This window comes from Ursus arctos, unplaced genomic scaffold, assembly GCF_023065955.2.
Source record: "Ursus arctos isolate Adak ecotype North America unplaced genomic scaffold, UrsArc2.0 scaffold_29, whole genome shotgun sequence".
NCBI lineage: Eukaryota > Metazoa > Chordata > Mammalia > Carnivora > Ursidae > Ursus > Ursus arctos.
The window spans coordinates 28,169,547-28,195,750 of NW_026622974.1; the positions used below are offsets into that span (position 1 = coordinate 28,169,547).

Below are 26,204 nucleotides of genomic sequence, written 5' to 3' on the forward strand. Positions count from 1 at the left end.
AGGGGGCAAGAAAACTGTTGTACTGGTCACCAGTTCCCATCTGTTACTGGTTAGGGGCCATTCCTGGAGGCATTTACTCCCCAGTGTTTATGATCTCCTCCTCTTGCTAATGGGCCAAGCAGGCTGCAGCACCAGCTAGAGCTCTGAAGCGGAGACAATTCCAGGTCCTTGTAGTAAGACACCATGGACGTGGACAAGAAATTGTTAAAGGGCTGTGAATTCTGAAAGCCTCTGCTACAACTATGATATGTTAAAAACAAAAGAAGTACATACTGTATATGGCTACGTTTGAAGGTAAAAATCGAAATTATGGATGGATAAGAACTTGTAAGTAATCTGAAAGACTGAAAGCAGACAGGGTCCAATTAAAATAAATGGTAGGCAAGAACGTATGCAGGAGCCCCTGCAGGGAAGTATTGGAATAAAGGGTGGGTCATATGGCAATCCACCCCCAAATGTAGTGGTAACAGAAGGCGGGGTATCCCAGGAGGAAGTGGCAAAGGAATTAAATGGGAACCACTGTGGAAAATGCTGGATGGTCTGACTCCTATGGATTCCTTTCTGTCCCCCCAAGAGCCAGGCATAGAAATGGGGTTGTCTGTCATCAGGCAGAAGCAACACTTGAGGAAAGTAGAGCAGCACCCAGAATAGCTGGTAATGTCCAAGGGATCTGGGAGCAGCCAGACTCAGAAGACTAGATAGAAAGGTACTCTGCCTGGTGCAGAATTTCTACCTCCTGGATTTTACTGATTGCTTCCTTGGGGATGGTATTTCATTTGTTCTTCTATCCCCTGTATTTTCTGTAAAGTAGAAGTTAGATCTAGAGCCTTGCCTAGATTCAAGTTAAGAATATTTGGACTGTAGGATCTATTATATCCCTAGTCTTTTAAGAGCCTAAAACACAATGAAGAGAGAAAACAATCAGCAAAGAACTTACGTACACCTCAAAGAAGAGTTAACAGAGAAAGTGGAACACTAAAAAAAGTATTTGTTATTCTCAGAGACAAAAGAGAAAATATAGCATCTAGGAGACAGGAAAAGATGTTATGGAAATGAATTAATTATGTTGGGTATAAAAATATCATTATTGACATAAAAACTCAAATAGGCCGAATAGCTGCATAAACGTGCCTAAAGATTGAATTAATGAGCTAAAATATAGAGGCAAGGGATTCTTCAAGAACAGAACAAAGAAATGAAGGTTTGAAAGTCTAAAAGACATATTAAGAGATGTGGAAATTAAATCTGAAATTGCCAATTTTTGTTCCAGAAGGAGAGAATAGAAAGGATAGATGGAACTCCCCAGTTGAAGATAGAAAGCCTAAAATTTTCCAGAAACGAAGAGAGGCAAATGTCCTGCCAATAGTATAGTTTGAAAAATAAACAAAGAAAAAAAAATGAACAGAAACAACAATGAAAAAAACACTGAGTGGAGTAAAGAGAAAACACTAGAACCAACACTAGAACCAACAACAGAGGGAGAGAGCAACTGAGATAGATTACTCAAAAGATACAAAACAGGGGCGCCTGGGTGGCGCAATCGTTAAGCGTCTGCCTTCGGCTCAGGGCGTGATCCTGGTGTTCTGGGATCGAGTCCCACATCAGGCTCCTCCGCTGGGAGCCTGCTTCTTCCTCTCCCACTCCCCTGCTGTGTTCCCTCTCTCGCTGGCTGTGTCTCTCTCTGTCAAATAAATAAATAAAATCTTTAAAAAAAAGAAGATACAAAACAGATTGAAATCAGCTTTCTTAACAGCTATAAGAGACAATGGATTCTGATTTTTAAAGTCCTAAAGGAAAAGGAATTTGGACTATAATCCCATACCAGCATTCAAAGGTGGGGATAAAATAAGGGCCTTTTTATATATAGAAGGACTTAGGAAGTTAATTCTGTACAAATCTTCTCTTTAATAGGAACACCTATAAGAAGAAAATTTCACCCACAAGGAGAGAGTGGGCTGTAAGAAGTTCTGGTGAGTAAGCAAATTGGTAAAACTTCTTAAGCATACAGAGTGCCAGGTGTCAAAGTCAAAAAATCATTTGATACTCATTTATTATTAAATTCCTGGGGATATCAACATCGTAGTGGAATGTAGTCATATTCTTTTTTATTTGTGGGGAGGATACTGTTATAGAATAAATGTAAATGAGAGAAGATTCAAATTCTTTATTTGGATATGGCTGAGTCATAGGCTTTTATTAGTTCTTTCAAGCATATGGGAGAAGAAGAAAGTGCCAATGGTCTTTTTCTGATTTGACATACAATGTTTACAAATATTTATATGCTTTAAGGGAACACATTATGGCATTATGACCAAGGCAACAAATTGTAATATATTTTTGGTTATTTGTAATTATTTTAGAAATTTGGGATGCCCTTTAAAATGGTCTTTTCCTTCTGAACTTGCCCTTCATATTTATTTCATCTTTGTATTTGGAGTGGAAAGTGTTGATTCTGAGGAAAGGGAGCCCACTGTATGGTTTCTCCAGGGCTCCACAGTCCCCAGGAATGATCTTGCATCTGTATTCCCCTGAGAATTGTCGTGGGAGCCTGGGATTGTGAACCAAACTGGTGAGGTTTTTTAAAGGAGGTAGAGCTTGGTGAGTTTGTAGAATTTAGGGTGGTGGTAAATGGTAAGGAATACCTAACTCATAACAATCCCCATTTAATTACAGGCCCTCAGTGGCAATGAATTTTTCTCTGAGAACCACCAGGACAGTTTGACTCCAGACATTTGTTCACAGTTAATTGGCCCAGATTTTGGGACTTTATACAAACTGGGCTAACCAGAGGCCCTGCTCTGGGAATCTTGAATGGAGAGTATGAGATGCTAGTGTCAGTCTAAACCTGTCTCTCAGTAGAGGAGATAAAGAGCTATTTCATTTTTTGTCATGGGGATCAGGGATCAAAGAGAAGTGAAAAAGAGAAAGGAAAAGTGAGAAGAAACTGTCTTCAAATAGCGGTTCAAATTTGTTCTTGAGGCCTGGTTACATTTCTGCCTTTGGATTCAGTGAGAAATATTCATAATATATATGTATGTATTTGTTTTAACTTTTACCTGTTCTATTGGTTCTATTATTTGTAACCAGTGTAATCCTAACTGACGTAGTGGGCCAGAGTGAACAAAGATATTCTTGGAATTACAGTAAGTAGCCCAGTCTGGCTGCAACAGCAGATGGCAGAGAGCTCTGCATTCTGAGGAGCTGGTGTTGGGCTGCCTTTGCTCAGCACATTACAGGGAGGAGTAATGGAGCACATTAGAGGGTTAATCATACTCACCCACTAAAAGACTGTTTAGAATTGAGTAAATAGCAGGTTTGGTATTACCATGGGCCAAATGCAGAAGATGATCAGTATTAAGGAAGCTGACGTTGAAGGAAATGAGTAGAGCAATAGAAGTGTCTTGATCTTTTCATGAAGACCCAGAGAAGAGCAACTAGAGAGAGATATAGATGTGACCCATGTTTCATGACAGCTGCAAAATACACACATTGATTAAAAAAGAAAAGCTTTCTTCTCAATCTCTTAGATCCAAAGGGATGTGGGTAGAGAACTAAACCACAAAGCTTGCCATGCCAGGTTAGTTTGACCCTACTATTGATTATTGTCTTTTAATTTTTAAAACATTCTCTTATATAAGCTCTTATTTAACTTAATATCTGCATTTTTTGGCGGGCTGGCTGGCTGATACATTTGACTAATCCAGCATATTCTCCAGTGACCTTTGAAAATTTTTTCCTACTTACTTTTTTCAGAAGGATGTTTAAGTAAGTTCCACACATTTTTTTTTAATGAGCAAGACAGTTGGTTCTAATAAAGACCAAAAAAATATAGTATGAGATAGTGATTTGATATAAATATAAGTTAAACACTAAATACATCAGCCCAAGAACCCCAAAAGATATGGGGTTTGCACGGAAATGAGAAGCACAGCCTTGGACTAATCATGAGCTTTTCCTGGATTTCTTGTGTTAACATGGAACAGAGGAGTGTGTACATAGGCCCTGGAGGAGCTGACCACTTTGGAATAATGGAGAGAAAGAAGTGTATATGCATTTTTAAATAGCTTTGTTCTGAATTTTGAAGACAGTTTGATTATTGCAATTCAAAATAAAAATTAGTGAAATGAAGTTGTCAAAGATTTGAATGTTAGAACAATTTCCACTGAGTATTTGATTAAGTTTAAGTATTTGGGATCTGAAAGGCAAAACTACACATAATCTTGCATGTTATATCACTAAAGGCTGATCTGTTTTTTTTTTTTTTTCTTGCTCTCAAAAAGGGATTAGCCATTTATTTGAGCAGACATGTAAAGGAAAAAGAGATTGCTTGCTTTTTGTTGTACGCCATCCTAGAAACAGATATACATACACACCAGTACTGTAAAAATCAAACATTAAATTTTCCCATCTGAAATTAAAGAATATATTTTAGAAATACATACATTTTTAAACAAATAATATATAATTTTCTAATCTGGAAATGTGCAGAGACATATTTAATGTGATGGAAAAAGGCAAAGTTATAGGTCAGGAGCAAAGAAACAAATAACAATGAACCCATATGATATTTATGTGCCAGGCCTTGTTCTAGGTGATTGACATATACGAACTTATTCAATCTTCACAATGGCCCTATGAATTATATACTGCTAGCAGGCTCATTTTAAAGATGAGGATGAAGCTTGGAGAAGCACTAACTTGTCAAAGGTCACATAGTCTGGATTCGAAGACTAAGGGCTGATCTTTTATTTAATAAACACTTCTGTCAAAAGATCAACTTTTCCTAGTCATTATTCTCTTCTAAGAGAAAGAGAAGGGAAAGGAGTGGAAATACATGTTATCAAGCTAGACACAAACTATGCTATATACATACGTATCTCTCAGCTTCTCAACACACTATGAATTGTGTTTCATCACCCACTTTCATAAAATATGACCATGCAGCTTAATTCTTTAGAAATTTGATTAAACTCATGCTGCTAGAATCTGATAGAATTAAGTTTGAAATCCATATCTGTATCACTACTTGATTCATCTAAAAAAATATGTACTTACTGTGTGCCAGGCATTGTGTTAGATATTATAGACTCAAAGGTGAACAAACCAGAGACTGTCCCTGCCTCCAAGGAATTAGCAATCTGGTTGGGGTTAGCACTAATCAAAGGACCACACATACCATGTACGTTGCAATTGTCATTAGTGCTCCGAAGGGGAGAGTTAAAGGATGCTACAAGAGTTTATGCTGGGAGGTTTGGTCCCATCGGTGGAAGGCAGGAAAGCCTTTCATGAGGAAGGGATGATGGAGTTGGCTTTGACAGTGAAAAAGCCAGTGCAGTCTGGTTCATACAGGTGCCTTAACTTGCACAGGGAAAGCTCCTGAGCCAAGGGAGGTTGGGAGTTTGAGATTAGCAGAGCAGAGCCTTATTGGCTTTTGGTCATTTGGTTAGAATTTTGGTCTTTATCCCAAGAGCAATTAGAAGCTATTGAAAGTTTCAAAGTTGACCTTTGTTTTGAAAACAATACTCTTCTTGTAAAACAGTCAGCTGATTAAACACATTTTCTATTTGCATTTTTTTTTTAGAGAAAGAGAGAGTACATGCAAGTGGGAAGGCAAGGTGGGGGGAGGGACAGGGGGACAGAGAATCTCAAGCAGACTCCCCTCCAAGAGGGCAGCCCCATGCGAGGCTCAAGGCTTGATTTCACGACCCTGAGACCATTGACTTGAGCCAAAATCAACCCTGTCACTTCACTGACTGAGCAACCCAGGTGCCTTTCTATTTGCTTTCCAACTGGTGGTTGTATGTGCCCTGGGAAAACAAAGTAGTTAGCTTATGTGCTTATCCCTCTCGATGTTCTCAATTTCTGCTTTAAGTTTGTAAGAAATAAAAAAAAGGAATTATAAGATTTCACCTCAACCTTTGAAAGAAAGATTCCGTAATTCAGATCTTAGAAAAGAAGACAAAAAAAATAATAACCCAATGTTAATCAAGATCTGTCTTACAGTTAAATCTTTCTTTGGTATTTCCTGTCTCCCTCCACACAGTCATCAGACATGTGGACCTATTTGTTATACAATGAACATTACTAATTTCCTTTAGTCCTAGTGGGAATTATGTGTTTACACCAAAGAGGAAAAAATATCTTTGAAAGGTTAGTGACAGAATTGTGAAATACAGTTGAATGGATAAAGTATTAGTTTATAAATATTCATTTATTTTTGAAAAAAGAAATTGAATCTTTCTGTTTATATGTTTCTGTTTCAAAATGTTAAATTTTGAAAATTAATGATGGAGTTATTTTCATTTATTAGATCATATGTGATATTGGCATTCACACGGAATATATTTTTCAAAAAAATAAAATTTCTCTTCATCTTTAGAAGGGACTTCTATGATACTGAAATGATATAACAACCAGTTGACCTTAAGTTCCAAATGGAGACCAGAATATTAGTTTTCAACTTTCAGAATTCCTAGCAAAGAGTGGCACGGTTATAGTTAAGAAAACACCACTCCAAATATATGACAAATAGAATGATACTGTAAATATCAGCAGTAACTAGTGCAAGAATTACTTTCATTGTATAGTTTTTATGATCACTTTCCTGTTGTCTGTGAGTACCAACAATAGGTTAAAGCATGATATGGACAGAACATTTACTACTTGGTGAAAGTTACAATTTGTATTTTGTGGAACTGCACTATGAAAAATGAATGACTTAATATAAACAAGGGGATGCTTTTGGGAAATGATTAGAATAAAATGCTTGAGACATCATGTTAACAGCATGAAGTTAGTTGCTGTTAAAACATGAAAAATCAAAAATTGCTTTCCCGAGGATAGCTAAGTAAAATGAAATTGCCTGAGCCAGATCTGAATTAAAATCTGTCTCTAGACTCAGTCTGAAAACTTCCTTTTTCCTTAGTTGCTGAAGTATTTCATATAAGAATAAGCTAATCAGATGTTAAAAGATCTGCTGCTCTTTTCTTTAAAAAGTCAGAGTCAAAATATCTAATGCCCCTCCCACTCAGGAATAAATAGATTTAGTTCACACCACAACTTAGGTTTTAGTTCAAAGGAGGTAAAAGAGATTATCTTTAAGAATACTTCAAAAGACGTGTTCAAATTTAGATGTAAGTTTCATTAATTTTTGTTTGAGCTTTAAATGCACAAAAATCTGCCATTCAAATGTATTTCACCTCTAGCATTAATAACATGCAAGAATTTAAAAATATTTATACTCTGTAACTGTAGAAATATTAGTCCCTTGAAAGATCTCTTTGTATATAAAATATTTCTGTGACTAGTGTCAGACATGGGGACTCTACAATAAATGGGAACGTAGGAAATTAGTTAGTCATGTAGAAATTCCCCCTCATAAATTTTGGCTGCCTTCACTGAAGGCTGTCATCAAAAGTGCTATCAATTTTCACCTCTCCTTCATTCCCATGCTGTCTTGCAAAAACAAAGGGAGAAAAGAAAAAATAATCTAAAGGTTAAATGACTCTTCCACAAATTCACACTCAAAACAAAAACATTTTGAGGCCACATAATACACCCTTCCCCCACAACACCTCAAAAAAATTGGAAATGATTATTGTTACACATAAAAGCACAGACCTAATTTCCTATATATTTACTGGAACCTAACTGGTCTTTAAGAGAGTGAAAGTAAATAGTATGTGTACAGCACTACAGCCTCTGGGGCAACATCACTGGTGGCTTTGCTCTGGTTGCAGTGCAGTGGTTAGGTTTTTATTAGTGTATGTGGGCCTCTCCCACCTCCTGCTGGAAAGCTTCAGTCACCCTCCCCCATCCCCCCAACTTGGCTTGGTAGATAATTACAATCACACTGTGTGATTCCTCCAGTGAAGGCTTTGGGATCTCTGTTTGTGACTGAAAACAGAATTTTGAGAACATTTGTACCTTGTTCTTGGTGACAAATGGCTCAGTACAAATTCTAAGATATTATTGAAGAAAAAGTCCTTACCTTTAGAAATCAGTTATAAAAGACTAATTGTTCATTTCCCTCATCTATTACTTTCAAACATTTCTTTTCCTTTACTAATAATATTGTTGTTACAATGTTAATTTTAAAATTTAAGATTCAGCTTTCAACAAGATCAAAATAATATGCCAGAGTTCAGTGGAAGAGGAGAGAGAGATTCAACAACCAAGCGAGTAGACCTTTAGAGCAAGTTACCAGGGACACATAACAGTCAGCATGTGTAATGTGTATTCTGAGGGGATGCTCTTACCCACTCCATTTTATTTGTCCTATTTAACTTACTTTATGCTAATAGATTTAAAAGATGGAAAAATAGCTATTTGTGTTATCTTATAATTATTATTTGCTAATTCTTCAAAGTTGAGACCTATACCTTTAAATTTATCTTCACTGACATTCTGTGTAGTTCAAGTTATTGGTTAGGGGGTCTTGGGTTTCTTAATAACACACAATTGGATAAGATAGAAGATTGTCTTCATAGATAATGCTATCTCTTGGTGCTGGGAGGCTATATTTTTGATTGAAAAAAAATGTGCTTATCTAGAATTAACAAAATATATATATAAACCAAGCCCTACATTTACTAACTCTTTGCTGCACTGTTTAATCTCTTTGGGATCCAAATTTCTCACCTATGAAATGGAAATGGTACTAAGCCATATCATAAGGCTGTTGAGAAAATTATGAGACTTGTAAAATATATGCCTGTTATATGAATTATTGTCGTTATTAGCTTCAATTTTGACAATATAATATAATATTTCATTTTATTAATTTGACTAACACATATTATGTAATAAAACAAACTCCCAATGCTATATATAACTCAAATTTATGAAGAAGGAGTTGTGCTAAAGTACATAAGTTGAAAGGCATATTCTTCGTAACAAAGCTGCATATTATCATTTCGAGAATAGTGAAAACACATGGCTGGCAACAGAACATTAAAAAATGTCTGGAATTGTCTCGTTCAGAAATAGAGGTAATTTTTTATAGTTCTGAAAACATCAAAGAATGGATGGAGTCGGGAGTAATGTAATATTTCTTTTTTTTAATTTTTTATTTTTTTAAGATTTTATTTATTTATTTGACAGAGATGGAGACAGCCAGCGAGAGAGGGAACACAAGCAGGGGGAGTGGGAGAGGAAGAAGCAGGCTCATAGTGGAAGAGCTTGATGTGGGGCCCGATCCCTTAACACCGGGACCACGCCCTGAGCCAATGGCAGACGCTTAACGGCTGTGCCACCCAGGCGCCCCGGGAGTAATGTAATATTTCTATAATAAGTAGTTATAGACCAGTAAAAGTGAATCTATACAATGTGGCCACTACATGGACATTTAAGAAAAATTAAAACTAATTTAATACCAAGTTCTTCTCTCTCTTATCTAGATATTTAACAAGACTGCCTGAGTAATAAATTATCTAATGTACATACACTGTTGATTCTTTCTTTACTAATATAGTATTATGTTATTGCTATGATTGTTAAATTAGCATTGAGATAATAGATACGTGGATAGATAATAGATTACACACATACCTTGACCTATCATGTGTTTCAAAGAAAAATAAAAAATATTCAAAATTCTGCTTTCTTCGTGTAGTTTCTTAATCATATATTTTGCCTGTTCCCCAAAGGAAATAGTAATTTAAAAAATACAGCTAAGATTTTCAGGGTCTATTTTTCATTTTTTCCTTTGCCTCTTTAGAACTAGCCCTGAGCAAAACTGTGAAGTGGATTTGTTTTGTTTTCCTCTCCGTTTCCTTTCCTGTGTATGATACTGTTTATCCACAGGCACCAGGGCATGTCCTTGGAGTTGTTTTTCAATTCCTGGTGATGGATTTACAGTGATCCATCCACACTGTTGGCCCAATGTCTTTTGTAGTCATCACCCTGCACTCTTTGTCTCCAGGCCAGTGTTAGTGGTTCTGCTTTTGCCTTGGAACTCAGTGAAATGGACTGTCCCATGGGGAGACTTCACGCCGCCAGTCCCAGATGAAACACAAGTGGGGCTGCTTTTCTCCCAACCATCCTTCCCAACCCTTTTAACAAACCATTGATGTGCTGCATTCAGAATCCCAGGGCAGTTGTCTGTATTTATCTCGTCCTCTTTTCTACAGGTAGGATTAGAAGGCCAAAACTTAAGAAGAAAAGCTCCAAATGATGTATGTTTTAAAAGGAAAGCCTAGGAATTACATACTCCATACAAGTGAGTACGAATATTTTTAATATTCTCTAGGTAACTGTGTACTGCAGCTGTACACTGTCCTACTAAAGAGAATGGTGTCTTCAATATTGTGCTAGAGCCACCCCCCACTTCACGTTGGCTTGTGTCTTTTGCCTTTTAAAAATTTATATTCTTTCATTCAGTTGTTTAGCCTTTACGTTTCCAGACAAACTAGTCATTGGAGAGCCCTTCTGTTTCTGAATTCCTTGCTTAAATTATATTTAGGCAGCTGAAGGGTCCAATTAACAGACTTTATGTTAGCTTCAGGTCAAGAGTTCCTGAAATAGTGGAGGCATTATCCAATAATCTACTTCTTATCTCTGACAGAAGATACTGGTTTTCCTTTCTGAAAACATAGGATGGTTGAGACGTGTTAATCTTTGTATTTTCCTAATACACACGTGTAGCTCCTTCTTCATCCCAGAGTATGAAATTCCATGATTAGGAAATATATTTTCCCATTTTTTCCAAGAGCACAATTTGCACTGTGTATATTTACTACTGTTTGTAGAAAAGAAAGACTTTTGTTTTTCTTTAATATATAAAATAAAGAAGACATAGATAATACTCAAATTAAAACACACTATGCTGTTACAGGCATAATAATATAGAAATTCCATGTTAGTCTAATCCACAGTTTGTCTGGCATACTGTTTAATTTATTAGGAAATTCCTAACATGCTGAGTGACATAGACACTTTCGATCCTTTCATTTTACTTTATTTATTTTACTGGTAACATTATAACAATATTAAGAATAATCAAGAAGGAGTAAGTTTTTCCAGGGTCTTTAATTCTAAGTGATTAAACTGTATTTCACCTTTTACACTTTAGTCATTATATTGCTAATCTCTTAGTTAACAAGTAAAATTATTTAAATTAGCTATGATACAAAATTAAGAGAATCTCTTTCATGGTTAACTTTAAAAAAAATTCGAAACAATCTCAAGCTTATAGAAATTTGCAAGTATAATACAAAAGCTTTTTGTTGTTGTTTGATATCTTTTGAGAATTACTTGCTGATAAGATATTCTACCACCCGCGCCATCTTTAGTGTGTATTTACTGCAAACAGGGATTTTCTCCAACAAAATCAGAATACAGTCACCAATCAGGAAACTAATAATATTGGTACTTGACTACCATCTAGTCCTCAGGCTCCACTCAATTTCCCAGTTATCTCAACGTTCTTTATAGCAAAAAGATGCAGTTTACAAATACTGGTATGTTTAGTATATATTTAGGTGATATATTTAGTTGTGTCTCATAATCCTCTCCAATTTGAAACCATTTCTCGGTCTTTCCTTGTCTTTTATGGCTTTGTTACATTTGAAGTTTTGGGTACTTTGTAGAATGTCCCTCAACTTGGACATAGCTGATATTTCTTCCTGCTTAGATTCAGTTTACGTATATTCAGCAGGAATAGAATGTGACGAAGTGAGGCTATGTTGTTTTAACTACCTCCTATTCGGTGGCATAAATTCTTAGTTTTTCTTATTGTTGATAACATTTACTTTTATCACAGGTCTGATGTAGTATCTGCTAGCTAGGCTTCCCCACTATAAGGTTATTTTCTTTTCACTTTGTAATAAATAAATATTTTATGCGAAGGTGGCTTGAAATGATATAAAATCCAGTTCTTCATAAAAATTTCAATTTATGTAATTATAATCATATGAATTCATAACTCTTAGTTTGCTCAGTAAGTGATAACTCATTACTATATGTATTTATTTTGATGTTCAAATTGCCTCCAATTTAGTCAATGGCTTTTGTAAACTTGAGGCTTACTTCTGGGACCTTTTAAAAAAGTCCCCTTTGAGCCAAGAATAGTCCTGGGGAAAAGATAGTCGTTTTAATAAGTGGTGTTTGAAAAAGTGGATATTCACATGCAAAAGGATGAAAGTGGACTCCTATCTTATGCCACTCACAAAATTAACTCAGAATGGATTAAAGACTTAAATATAAGAACTGAAGCCATGAAACTTATAGAAGACAACACAAGGAAAAGCTCCTTGACATTGGTCTTGGCAGTGATGTTTTGGATGCAACATGAAAAGTACAAACAACACAAATAAAAATAAATGGGATGACATTAAACTAAAAAGCTTCTGCTGTGCTTAAGAATAATTATGAGCAAAATGAAAAGGCAGCCTACTTAATGGCAGAAAATATGTGCAAACCGTACATCAGAGAAGGTGTTAATATATAAAATATATAATATACTTGTACAACTCAATAGCAAAAAACATCACCTGATTTAAAAAATGGGTCAAGGACCTGAATATTCATTTTTCCAAAGAAGACATCCAGATGGCCAACAGGTACATGAAAGGTGCTCAACATCACTATCATCAGGGAGATGCAAATCAAACCACAATGAGGTATCACCTCCTACCTGTTAGGATGGGTTGTTATCAAAAAGACAAGAGATAACAAATGTTGGGAAGCATAAGGAGAAAAGAAAACCCTTATGTGTTATTGCTGGGAATGTAAATTGGTGAAGCCACTGTGGAAAACAGTATGGAGGTTCCTCAAAAAATTAAAAACAGAACTACCATATGATCCAGCAATCCCACTTCTGAAAATATATTTGAAGGAAATGAAATAATTATCTCAAAGAGATATCTGCAGCCGCATATTTATTATAGCATTATTCACAACAGCCAAGATATGGAAATAATCTAAATCTTCATTGATGAACGAATGGATAAAGACAACGTGGTAAAGAAAAGGTGAGAAAATACATGTAATGGAATATTATTTAGCCATAAAAGGAAGGAAGAACTGCTATTTGTGACAAATAGGTGGAACTTGAGGGCATTATGCTAAGTGAAATAAGTCAGACAGAGAAAAACAAATACTCTATGATCTTACTTATAGGTGGGATTTAATAAAAGCCAAACTCATGGAAACAAAGAGTAGACTGGTGGTTCCTATGGGCCGAGGGGCAGGGGAAATGGGGTCATGTTGGTCAAGTTTTGACCAACTTCCAGTTATAAGATGAATAAGTTTTGGAGATCTAATATATGGCATGGTGACTACAGTTAATAATGCTGTACTATATACTTGAAAATTGCTGAGAAAGATCCTAAATGTTCTCACCCCACACACAAACAAAATTATAACTATGTGAGGTGATGACTATATTAACTAACCTTACTGTGGAAGTCGTTTTACAATACATATGTGTATCAAATCATCGTATTGTACATCTTAACCTTGCACAATGTTCTATGTTAGTTATATCTTGATAAAGCTAGAAAAAATTTAAGATTTCCCTTCCTATTTTGAGCACCACAAAATGTTCATTCTTAAATTTTCTGACATAACAACATGCTTCCGTCCTGTATCTTCCCTGCCCTAGCCATGAAGTCGACTGTTTCTCCTGTGCTCCTTTTATTGAAGAATTAAAATTAGAATTATAGATCTGAGGGTTGGATTTGCTTACTGTTGCTGGGTGTTGCTGTTCCCAGGCTGTTTTGGGGAACAAAGCTATATTAATTTTGTTACCTACCTATATGTATTTTGAAGTGCATGAGTTCATACTGCTGCATCCATTCTCAAGCCAACACTCGGGGATCATCCTAGTTTTTTGCTTTTGTATTTTTTTTAAAAAGATTTATTTATTTATTTGAGAGAGAGAGAGAGCATGAGCGGGATGGGCATAGGGAGAAGGAGAGAGAATCTCAAGCAGACTCCCTGCTGAACTCGATCCCAGGACCCTGAGATCATGACCTAAGCCGAAACCAAGAGTCAGACACTTAACTAACTGCATCACCCAGGTGCCCCCGAGATGAGATGGGCTATTCCTATATATTACCTAGCTCTTTTCAGAATCCGGAGAGTGGGTAGTAATCAAAATTGTATGTAAAATATGTGGGGCCCAGATCAGAAGAGCCAAAGACAGATACAGGGGTACAGAATAGATGGCAGCAGGAGGAGTTCTAAGGGATGCTAAGCAGGACAGCATCCTGCTAGATGAAGCATTAGGACTGGGCATATGTGAGTGCTAGGGGTCAGAAAAAGTGATTATTTTAACCAGCCGGGCAATTTGCGGTCAGAGCACGCTGTCCTCATGACCTTGTCTCTGTTTCTCTTTATTAGTTGGTGAAGTTCTCTTGGTTTTTTTCCACAAAGGAAGAAAACAAAACAAACTTCTTCCAAAGTAACTTTTAGAAATATTTGTGCAAAGGATAAAAATGAGATGAAAGTAAGGGTTTCCAGCTATATGACAAGTTGATGTGTTAATCTTAACACAAATAAGAACAGAAAATTTCTATATCTTATGTAGTCCTTGTCACTATTTTTGATGAATCCACTTTGGAGTGTCCATTTACCCTCAGAGGAATAGCATGCAATCTATTTCTTTTTTATTTGTTTGCTTGTTTTAGTAAAAGATGATTTTAGAACTACTTAGCAATGGCAGGGAAGTGATTCTTCTTTTCACGATTTGGTAATTTACTTGTGACTTTACAGCAACAGCATTAACAAGACTAAACAACATATTTTAAAAGAAGTTGAATCAACCAAAGGGAATTTACAAATCATTTTGGCCCTGTCCTCATTCCATCTCTATTTGGACATGATCAGATTGATAGAGGAGTGGGAACAAGGAGGCTGGATGTGGAAGAAATAGCAAAAAGAATAACAAAAAAGGCTGAGCTCATCCCCAGCCTGGGCTGCGTCTTAGCCCTGATCACATTTATCAGAGTTCCCAAGTGTGGTGGTGACAAATCTTTTTTCCTGGCTTCTTGCCTTACACAGGATTAATAAATAATGAGCTCAATATTTTAGGAAAGGATTATTTCATTATCATATCTTTCTAAAACATTTATTTTGGTTACGAGCCATTATTGATTCGTATTTGAATCACAATACTATGATAGATATCTGTATCTGTATTTATAATCTCGATGGAAGACAGCGTGAGCACACATACGCATAATATATGTCTATGTACAGAAATACATTGTTATACACATGAATGATAATCTTTCTAACACCAGCTTACAATTTCATTCTTTAAAGATTATTTTGATTTCATGGATAGATTTGGAAAGATATGTTGGAGAATATCAGTTGCAGAGAGTTTTTTTTGGAAATGAAGTCTTCTGATTTCCCGTATCCAATGGTAGAAGGCATCATTTATGGGGGTGAGTGGGGAGGAGTGGGCAGAAGTAGATGGAAGTGGAAAGTTGCTCAGGCACACCTTGTGAGCTTGTCCTGGAAGGGGAGATCACAGATAGGAACGTTGATTTGATAGTCGTTTTGTCAATCCAGTCCTTTTCAGAGAACAACTGACACCATTTAGAAATTAGTTATCTCCTTACTGATTTATTTCCTCAGATAAAATAATCACAATTCTCTTCCTAATGAGCAGAAACAGTTTATATATTTTTTTGATGTCAAAGGAGCAGAAGGAGCCAAAAGCATAGATGAGTGCGCTTGTGTAATATCTAGTAAATTCCACCGTGCATCATAAACATTAGGTTCATGATAACTTTCATCCAAAAATGGGATTAATTTGATCCAAACCAGATGAATGAGGAAAGCAGCTACTGTGTAAATAGTTCACTTGTTACTTTTCCAGACAGAAAACAAACTAGCTATAAATCTTTTGGGGCCATTTAAAAAACCCAAAACTTTCATAGTTTTGTCAGGATAGCATTAATTTTTGGAATCTTAAGAATGTAATATTTTCCAAAGATAAACTCTAAAGGGTTAGATGAACAAATAGACACATAAAATATTTTAAGTGATACAGCAGCAGATTTCTTCCCTACACTTTTTTCAGTTTTAGGCTGGGACTGTTTTTTCTAGGTAATGCCATTAAGTTGTTATATTTAAGTAGGCATGGAGAAGGTATTTTGTTTTGTAGACTCAGTGTACCATGACATGTCCACAATGGAAGAAGGAAAGTCTTTGTGGTATTTGCTTCAGACCACCGTTTTGTGGCTACAAATCCATTGACTACTTCAGCAAAAAGCAAGCAGTGATGTTTTCAATGAAAAATGCCATTATGTAACCATCCGTCAATATATAAATGATCAGAGTGTTCCAGCCAGGTCTTTTAGCCTGTCTTTAAGCCCCTTACCCCATCCCTTCATACTTGGGACAGTTAAGACCAGTGAAGAGGAAGAGAGAGAGAAAGAAGGAAGCAGAGCATCGTTTTAAACAAAGTTGGAACCCTTCCCCTCCAAAACAAAATTCTTTTTGCAGTATTTATCCAGCAACTCATTTTCCATCTTCCGCTCATTTTCTTTGCAGTAAACTCTGTCTCCTTCAGGTTCAGCACCTGTGTTAAATTTTCAGTTTTCTCTACCTTCACGTCCTGTCCTGCCTTGGATTCTGAAGGCTGAGATCCTTTCAGTAAATCGTAGTTTGCATTAGTTCTATTTTTAGCCCAAGACTTCATATCCACATATCTTGGGGATAAAAGCAACCAAGAGAATGCAGTGCTGTTGTATTGAACATTAGAATGAGATAGTATTTCGAGATCAGGTCCTGTTTTATTCATTTTTATACTTCCCTCTCTGACGGGTGGAGCGGCCAGCACAGTGCTTTGCACACAGTAAAAGGCACTAGATAAATAATTGCTGGAAAACAGAGGCAGATATACTTGAGTTCTCACTCTGGTCCTCAGTAACTGAGTCATAGGGAGCTTCTGTTTCTGCTGCTATAAGACAAGAGTAATGCAGGACTTATGTAGCTGATACATTAAGTAAATGAGAGAACCCGCTTAAGAAGTGCCTTGCAGAGTTCTGAGAACAGAGTAGGTCCACAATAAATATTAGTTCTGTTCTCTTTAGGCTAGTCATTTAATTTTCCTGAACTGTACTTTCCTCATGTGCACAAAAGGATGATGATAATTCTTGGAACATCCCGATGGGTTTTTTCAAAGGATTAGATGAGTTTAGGTTTATGACACTCCTTTTACAGTATTAAAAAAAATAAGTAAATTATTATTAAGGTATTGAAAGTCTTTATCAAACAGATGTTGAAACACTGATAGATTAAGGAATTTAAGAACAAGGCTACTCTTGAGAGATTATTTTCTTTTCAAGGGCAATGTCAGTATTTACACTTTTATTTTTTTATTTTTTATTTTTTAAAGATTTTATTTATTTATTTGACAGAGAGAGAGACAGCCATCGAGAGAGGGAACACAAGCAGGGGGAGTGGGAGAGGAAGAAGCAGGCTCATAGCGGAGGAGCCTGATGTGGGGCTCGATCCCATAACGCTGGGATCACGCCCTGAGCGGAAGGCAGACGCTTAACCGCTGTGCCACCCAGGTGCCCCAGTATTTACACTTTTAAAAAGATGTTTTTGATTATATATGGCCTGTTTGTCTAAAATGTGTAATGTAGTGGCTAGTAGCAGGGCTGTGAGGCAATTCTGCTTGGGTTTGAATTCTGGCTTTAGCACTTTTCAGGTATATAGTCTTGCACAACTTCTCAGAGCCTTTGTTTACTCGTTTGTGAGATGGCAATAGCAAGACAGCTGAACTCGCAGGGCTGTGTGATGGTTCAGTGAGATGGTGTGCAGGACAGGCTCTGAGCAGAGGCTGACGTGTATGAAATATTCAGTGTGTCAGTATTGCTTTAAATAGATTCATCTCTTTTTTATCTGTTTCCTTTAACTTAAGACTCTATCTTGACAACTTTAAATTGTTAGTCAACTTCTTTTTATGTTCCTTTATGGAAGAAATACAACACCATCTTTTGATCCAAACAGAAAGGGTGTGAGATAAATAAATAAATGAAGGAGCAATTGGGGATCCTTCACTTAACTAAATTGAGATTTTATATAAAGGCTGAGGTCTTCATTTAATTTTTAAAATTATCAAGTCGGTCCTTTTTAACTATAGATGCTCATAATAAATTGAAGATCATTCTGCTGGAAAATTTATTATGTCTTGGTCAATGACTTCTTAATTGAAATGCACAGAAATACACATCAAATCACGTGAGCTAGAAAGGGACTGTTGTGGATGAATAGTAGGCATTCACGGAATCCTGGATCAGCTAGGCCATGAGGGGACCCAGGAGTAGGTCATATACTCAGTCCTTTATGTTTACTTTTCTTTGTGTGTCAGCTCCTGTCGTGCTGCTGTGCAGACATGTTTTACTGACCTGGCTTGCATTTGGCCCTCCCTGCTGGGCCATGGCATGGGGTCCTGGAGGAAAATGGCTGCCAAGAGACCACCACTAAAGTGTGGGACAGATCTCTCAACTCACCTAGGTCTCTAGTAGAGTAGATTTTTGCATGAAATAAATATATACTATAACATCAAAGCAGGAAATCTTTCAATGTCATACCTTTAAAAAAAAAACCTGGAAGAGGAATAATAATACTGTGCACATTCAGCTACATATATTGTTCCAAAATGAAAAGGACTCGTTTATATACTGACGGAAAATGTGTGAGATTCAATGTGTTTTTGATAATTCTTTTTTGAAGAGGATGCTCAGTACCATTTAATATTTATTTTTAAAGCCAAACAAAATATAAAAATTATTCGAATTTTAACAGTGGGCCAGAAAATGTTGAATGGCAAAATTCCTATAGATTTATAAACCCTCTGTATTTCAAGTTGATCCTTTGGTCTTTCATCGAGGATTTTTGCTCATAGAGTAGCTACAATAACTCACACATGTGAGTTACTGTTTGGCCACATCTTTAGTCTGCCCCCAAATTGTTTTTGGAGGCATCTTAATCTCTTCTGGCTTGATGGAAGTTGGCAGACAAGGCAGCAGGGAGCTATTGTGGATTTGTCTGTTGAGCTGGGGCCAGAACTCAGTCCTGAATTAGGTTCATTGACAGCATTCTCCTCACCACTCACTCTTTCTCAGACTTTAAGATTTTAAAGGTTCTGTTGGATGCAAAGAGCATGGTTTTGGGAAATGAGTAGAGAAGTTAAGACCTGAGAGACTCAGTGAAAAGAAGATTGAGGGAAAAAATCTTCAAAGTTTAGGAGTTCAGACAAATTTTCATTAGTCTGGTAACATTTTAGCACTTTAGCTCATCACCCGGAAATATGTGTATGTACATGTTTTTTAAAAGAAATATATGTATGCTATATAGATAATAAGCACATGGCATTTAAGTGCTATAAGTAGCAGGTATAGTTTGCAAATAAAGTACAGTGTCCCTGGCTAAAATTACTGATATGGATTTACCAATGATTATTAGAACATGCAGGTATTTGGTAAGAGCAGCATTAAGCAAATTAGCAGACAGAGTTTCTACAGTGATTTATTTTGCATATTGAGTTAATTGATGGCTGATGTCAAGAAGCACAAAGAATTGGTGATGATGGTAATATCAGTCACCAGGGCCTAATTCATGAAGAATCTTTCACCAGGCATTTTAAGAGGTGATCATTTAGAAATATCTAGGCAGCCTTGGAAGAGTCTTGCATTTGATAATTAGATCTGACATTTCTTTTTATGATAGAGCTTATTTTCAAGGGACAAGAGATTTCATAGTTTACCCCAGGCTGCTGTTATCTTTGATACTACACATATGACCTTTCAGAACTTTATAGGTTTGGTTTCTTTAATCAAGTATTTGATTCTTCTTGGATGAAACCCAAGTCTCTGTAGGTCTCTCCATCTTTTCATTTATAATATGAGCGTGTAAAATGAGAAGACCTATAATCTTAAAACGTTTGTTTCCAGATTTAAGAGCATCTAAAAAGCTGTGAATATTAACCAAGCCTGTCTGCAAAGACCTGTGGGAGGAGGCAATAACTTTTGATTTTGAAAGTCAATAATTCTACATGCCTGGGGTCTCACTGAGAACTGAAAGTAGAGGAGAGTCTGCTGCAGGGAATCATGTAGTTGAAAGTAGCAAAAGAAGAAAGTAAAACAGGGGGGCTTGAACTTAAAAGAACTGTGTTTTGTACTTTTCCTACATACTATTTCCTTTTCTATTGCCTTTAAGATTTGCTTCTAAGAATAAGTCAAACTGTGGGTCTTACTTTTCATTCTTGTTTCAAGGCCTTCCTGGATATTGGGTTTGTGCCTGAATGTCAGTTATATTTAGTAAACCCAATATAGGGATTTTTCTAGAAAGCTTCCGTGAAGGGAAAATGTTATAATTTCAGCTATTTCAGCACATACGATTTTTTCCCCCACAACCTATAGTTGCTCTAACCATGTCTGTGTATCTGGCACATAGTAAGTACTTTAAAAAGTGTTTATTGAATAAATTAATGCTATTCAGAGAGAAGTGTCTCAGTGTTTGAATTGAAGACAATTCAAAAGGACCGAAGCCTGGGTATGATGACTGACTGATTCTGATGACTACTGCCCTAGTGGATAATTGGGTTGCTTGATTTATTTATAGTAAACAAGTTACCTTTCTCCCCAATTAACTCTATTTTGAAGAAAGGTTGACTTCTCTTTGTTTTAGCTTTGTTCCCACTTTCCTGCCTTTTGCTTCCTTTGTCTCTCTTCTTCATGCACTTCTTCCCTTTCCCTGGTGTCTTCTTTTCCCTCTAGTCTTTCTCTTCTTCCTCCCCATTCTTTTCATCTTCTTTCCTTAATCTTTTGCCTTTCTTTAAGCAGTCATAAGATGAAGCAGATATTTTTTATAATGCAGTAATTTCTTCTAACGTACATTAAATTAGTTTTACTTTTGGCAAATAAAATACATTTATGATGTTTCCTAAATCTTAGAGAAGCCTGTTTTCCATTTTTAATCTTTTTCTCTTTGAATCGTTCAGTTTTCCAAATACACAACTATCTTGTTAGAATAGAAGTAATCAGTATATATTTTATGGGGAAATGCTCTATGATTTTATACATTTAAAATTACTATTTAGAAAAAAGCAGATCATAGAGAGGCTCCTAAACACCAAAGAAATATTAATTTTAGAGAATAATAAGCCTAAATTACAAAGATTCCAAGCTACTTGATAAATAGAACAATAGCAAATACTTCCCTTGGCACTAGCTCACTACTTTTCTAATAAATCATCCCTAAGGGAGTAAATCCATCATTGGTTGGAAGGAAAGATTAGCATTTCACTTTCTGCAGTCCTTTTCAGTAAGCAGGTGGATGGAAACACAAAGAAAGGAATAGACGGAAGCCTGAGACAAGAAATAGCAGGTCCCCCAAGGTGAGAGAAGAAATACGAAGTATGTCCTTCGGTGTACCTAAGACCTCTCACAGCACTGTCGGACTTGCACAACCCACCAGGTTCCCCGGTGATCAATAACCATCTGCTTTCCATTTGATTTGAGCAGAATGGAGAGGAGAGTCTAATTCCAGAGAAAAATGCTAGCAAGATAATGCCTTGTCATTGAGTTCATCTGTTAGAAGTTTGGCCGCCCCGGATATTACTATCCACAAGACATTTTAGTGTCTTAAATGCAATTTCCCACATGAGAGATGAGAATCTGGCACCTACGACTCCAACTGTAGCAAATCCTGCGGAAGGACATAGCATAACTCTTTTCTGTCTACCATCCCGTGTGGCTAGTGGGGAAATATCATTTGCTGTCTTAGCAGAAATCCACTTTAATTAAACAGTCGGTCTTCTTCAAGTTCTTCCCTTGGCTCCTATGACACCACATTCTCTTCATTTATCTCTTATTGTTCTTTGTGTTTTATAAATAAATTAATCATTTAGCTTATATTTTCATTTTATATGGATCAGTGGATCCTTCATTAAGATAAAAGTTTCCCCATCTGATATCCAATGAGCTTTGTATTAAATTAACTCAAGGATACAGAAGACAATGGAATAAAGTAAATGAAACTAGTACTGAGTTGTGTGGTTCACATGGTTCAAGTTGATACTGTATTGGATCAAGGCTGATGAAAACCAAGCTATTTCAATGTTACAATGCAATAAAAATTGGATTTTTATTTGAAATCTTGGAAATGTTGCTTGATACACCACTTACTTCTTTTGGAAGAGGTAAAGAATTTGAAGGGAAAACATTAAGGCAGACAACATTATATTTTTTTATGCTGAAGCGGTCCTAAGAAAGTAAAATGCAAATGACTACAAAGGATTATTATCTGAATACCAGGAATAGCATTTATCTGTTTGGATAGATAAACATAAGCCAAAGAGTGATATTTCTACAGGATTTTGCCTGGGAGTGATTACATTTGAGTACTCTGTGATTTCTGAAATATGATTATTTCTTGTGACTTTCTTTATGCCCTCAGAGGGCCAGGTTGCTGTTCCCTTTCTTGGTGATTTACTCAAATACTCTGAAATCTTTCTGGATCTCTTTCTTGCTCCATAGTAAAAATTCTTGCTCTTGCACAAAGTTATAGCTTTAAAGAATAGATATCATGTGATAAAGGAAATGGCGATAACATGCAGAATAGACAGATGGAGTAACCCTTAAAATATTTGCATGGTTGTAATTTGAAAGAGAGATTTATAATCCAGCTAGCATTCATTGTTTGGTTATTGTGTGGTAGCAGTTGTCCTCAGTGCCTCCACATAAATTGTCCCATTTAAGTTCAAATCAGCATATTACACAAACATTATTGATTATATTATTGCATTATCCCATTTTTCAGATGGAGAAATCCAGGCACAAAGCACTTCAATAATTTTCCTGAGAATGCACATATATGATGAAATGGCGGGGCCAACATTTGAACGTAGGTATACCGACCTCAGGGAGCTTGCTGAAACACTCCAACTCCCTACGTCCTTTGCTTTGTGTGCCCCTGGGCAAGATAAGAAACGTTGACCAACAGAAGTCATAGCAAGGCAAGTACAGGCTAAATATAAAAAAGAACTTTCTAATGATGAGCTCTGTACAAAAGTAGAATGGGTGCTTTAGAAATGATTGTGTCCCCTTGGTTGATGTTCTGTTGGAGATGTAATGAAGACTCACTGGAAATGTTGCAATGAATATTTTTACTGTAGGGCAAAGTTAAATTATTTTTTAAAACTCCTTATCTTCCTCTCATGGAGTCTATGATACTCTGAAAAAAATTCATAAGGATATGTCTGTTTGTAAACTTGCCATCAACCTTGATATCCACATGAAAAATTTACGTGGATATTTTTGTAACCTTGCCATCAGGGATAGCTGTCTCTGAGATGTCTGGTGCAAAATGCCCCCTTGGCTCACCTTGACTGAATCTAGCTCTCAATTTCCTTTACAAAATTCTATGAGATTAGCAAATGGAATCTGAGCATGGAGGAGGAAAGATCATGAACTTCAAAACATGAAAAGAAGATAGAGAAAGACCAAATGAAGAGAAATGAAAGAAAAATTAAAGCCTCTTATTTCTTTATTTGAGAGAGAGAGAGACAGAGAGAGCACAAGTGCGGGTGGGTGGGAGAGCAGAGGGAGAGAGAGAATCTGAAGCAGGCTCTGCACTGAGCAGAACCCAGCACAGGGCTTGATCTCTGATGACCGCAAGATTAGGACCTGAGGCAAAACCAAGAGTCAGATGCTTAACTGACTGAGCCACCCAGGTGCCCCTCTCTTCTTTTTAAAGTAACAATTTAGAATTTCTTTTAAATTTCTTGATTAAAATGTAGTATCTATCTATAGATGCTTCTTAGTTTGTAAACATATTAGTTTGTTTTTAAGTTCAAGTCCAGAATACATTTTTATGAAATAGGTTAGTAAATGAGTTCTCAAAGGTTTGCAGTTTTACATACACCGTCCCCATGATGTGATCTTTTTGTAGAATTGGTCGGTATTGCACATTTTATTGCTAATAGTAATCTGCATATATTATTTGAATCCGTGGTACCAGATAAAAGCTGTACTTGTGATAAAAATTTTATCAGTGGTGTTTTACCTGACTAGGCTTTAAATTCTTAAATTCCTTTAGTTCTTCTGAATTTAAAGTAGGTTTTTTCGTTTCATGAATTGCCATTGCTTGTTGTTTTTCAATTGCCTGGACACAGAATTTTTACAAGTGCTATGATTCATTCTTTATCCTTTAGAAATATTCTTACAGTTGTTGAAACACTCATCCTATATGTCTGTACAATATTTTTCAATTTCTTATCTCTTTCATTTAAAAATATATCTTTTTATTTTCATGTCCCTATTTACTGGTATTTTAAAGCCTCTTATTTCTTTTTTACTTTATTAGAAAAATTGGTGTATTAGGGTAATTTAATTTATGCTGCAGTAACAAAAATGCCCAAATCTCTATGGCGTAACCTAACTAAAGTGGTCTTGTTACATGTCCACAATGGGTTGGTGGTGGAGGTGGGGGTCTGTTCACTATCTTATGCTGGCTCCGCTTCAGAGTTTTTGTGTTCAGAGGAAAAGGGGGCAAGAGTTGAGCACTGGCGATTAAATGCTTCCTCCTAAAGTGGCATGTGTTACTTCCCTTCACATTTCATTGGCTAAGGCAGGGCACAGTACCACTCTTAACTTCAAGGAGGTAGGAAGCACAATCCTTTATGAACTTAGAAGTACAGAACAGGCCAGTGTGAATGTTGGTCATAGTCTATCATACCCTGGGTTTTTTACTTTTCTTAAACCCTCTCAAATCTAAGCACAAACACATAGCACATGCCTTAGCAGGTTCCTATGCAGGGCTACGGCTGAGACTGAAATGACCATGCTTATCTTTCAGTGGTGGTCAGACTTGAGGTGCTTGGTTCCGCATGGAGACTTTCTGTGTATCTGTAAGAGTAGCGTAGTTGAAACATTGATTTCGGTAACACAGGGCATGGACTCCTTCACTGACCGTTGGTGTTTCCTGTGGTGCAGACCTATTTTGGGAGGGCTGGTCAGGCGGGTCAGCATTATCTTGGAGAAACTTGTGAACTGTTGGCTTGGTGCTAAGAACTATGAACCAAAGCCCACTCTGTAAAGGTGGTGGGGAAGCAACGAAGATGACATTACTGATTTTACTAAAATAAATTTTAAAAGGCATTATTAGCCCAGGGGCACCTGCGTGGCTCAGTCGATTAAGTTTCTGACTCCCTGATCTCAGCTTAGGTCTTGATTGCAGGGTCATAAGTGTAAGCCCCATGTTGGGCTCCACGCTTAAACAAAATAAATAAATAAAAAATAAAAAGGCATTAGCCTAGTGGCATAAGGTTATATTCTTGGCCTTAGTTTCAACATAACAAATTCAGAAATGGCTTCATTACCTTTTGTGAGTTTAAAATGTATAATCTTTCAAAACAGTGTTCAGGGATAGAACAAAATGGATTTAGCAGAGCCTTCAAAGTCTTTGAAAACGTCCTCTAAATGTGTTTGTCTTAGAAGTGCTTAAGCTTTGACATTTGTTATAGACTTAGGAATTTAGACACATTATATAATGTACAAGCTCTAATTTGCTGAAGATTGTTAAAAGGTAACAAATATGAAAGTGACAAACTCTCGGAGAGAAGCTGTCTCACTTTGATTCACGCAAAAGTCTGAATTCTGCTTCTGAAGTCCTTAAGCAGCCACAGGGACACTTTTTTCCTCCCCTCCCGTCCCCCTCATTGTCTCTTGCTCTCTTTCTCTCACTTCTTCCCTTTCCACCGCTTTCTTTCTTTCAGGCTATCTTTCTTTCTCTGGCTTTCTTTTTGTCTTTTCTTTCATTCTTTGAATTAACAAGAGAGAAACAGTTCTTCTTACAATGTTTTGCTTGGCAGTCTAGCCCTTAACCTTATACTATTTAATGTTCTCTTGGAGAATGACTTAGGCATTGCAGAAATATATGGAAGGTACGCAAACTAAGTTGCTCCTGTCTTTAATTAGATTATAATTGTATTTGGTAATTTAAAAAATGAAGTGTAAGCAATAATTAATTAAAAGCTTGTTCTTTTTTTCTTCCCCTTAACTTTCTATTTCTTTGGAAGGAGATAGGATTTGATTTTGTACTGTTGGATAAATCCTGGCAGGAGCTAGACTTAATATGATGGATAATGACTTGGTGAATCAAGTGAAACTTTATAAGCTCCTCTCATCAGCTTACCTTAGCACCTGTACTGACTTAGGGAGTCTTTTTCTCTAACA

General features: G+C 36.5%; 1 long non-coding RNA gene across 1 annotated transcript; it reads left to right on the forward strand.

The window, feature by feature from the left end:
* Positions 1-1,830: 1,830 nt before the first annotated feature.
* On the forward strand, positions 1,831-23,072 carry LOC125282827 (uncharacterized). Its single transcript, XR_007190154.2, has 3 exons — positions 1,831-1,970; positions 10,131-10,219; positions 22,789-23,072. It is a non-coding gene; the product is annotated as an uncharacterized LOC125282827 (long non-coding RNA).
* The last annotated feature ends 3,132 nt before the right edge of the window (positions 23,073-26,204 follow it).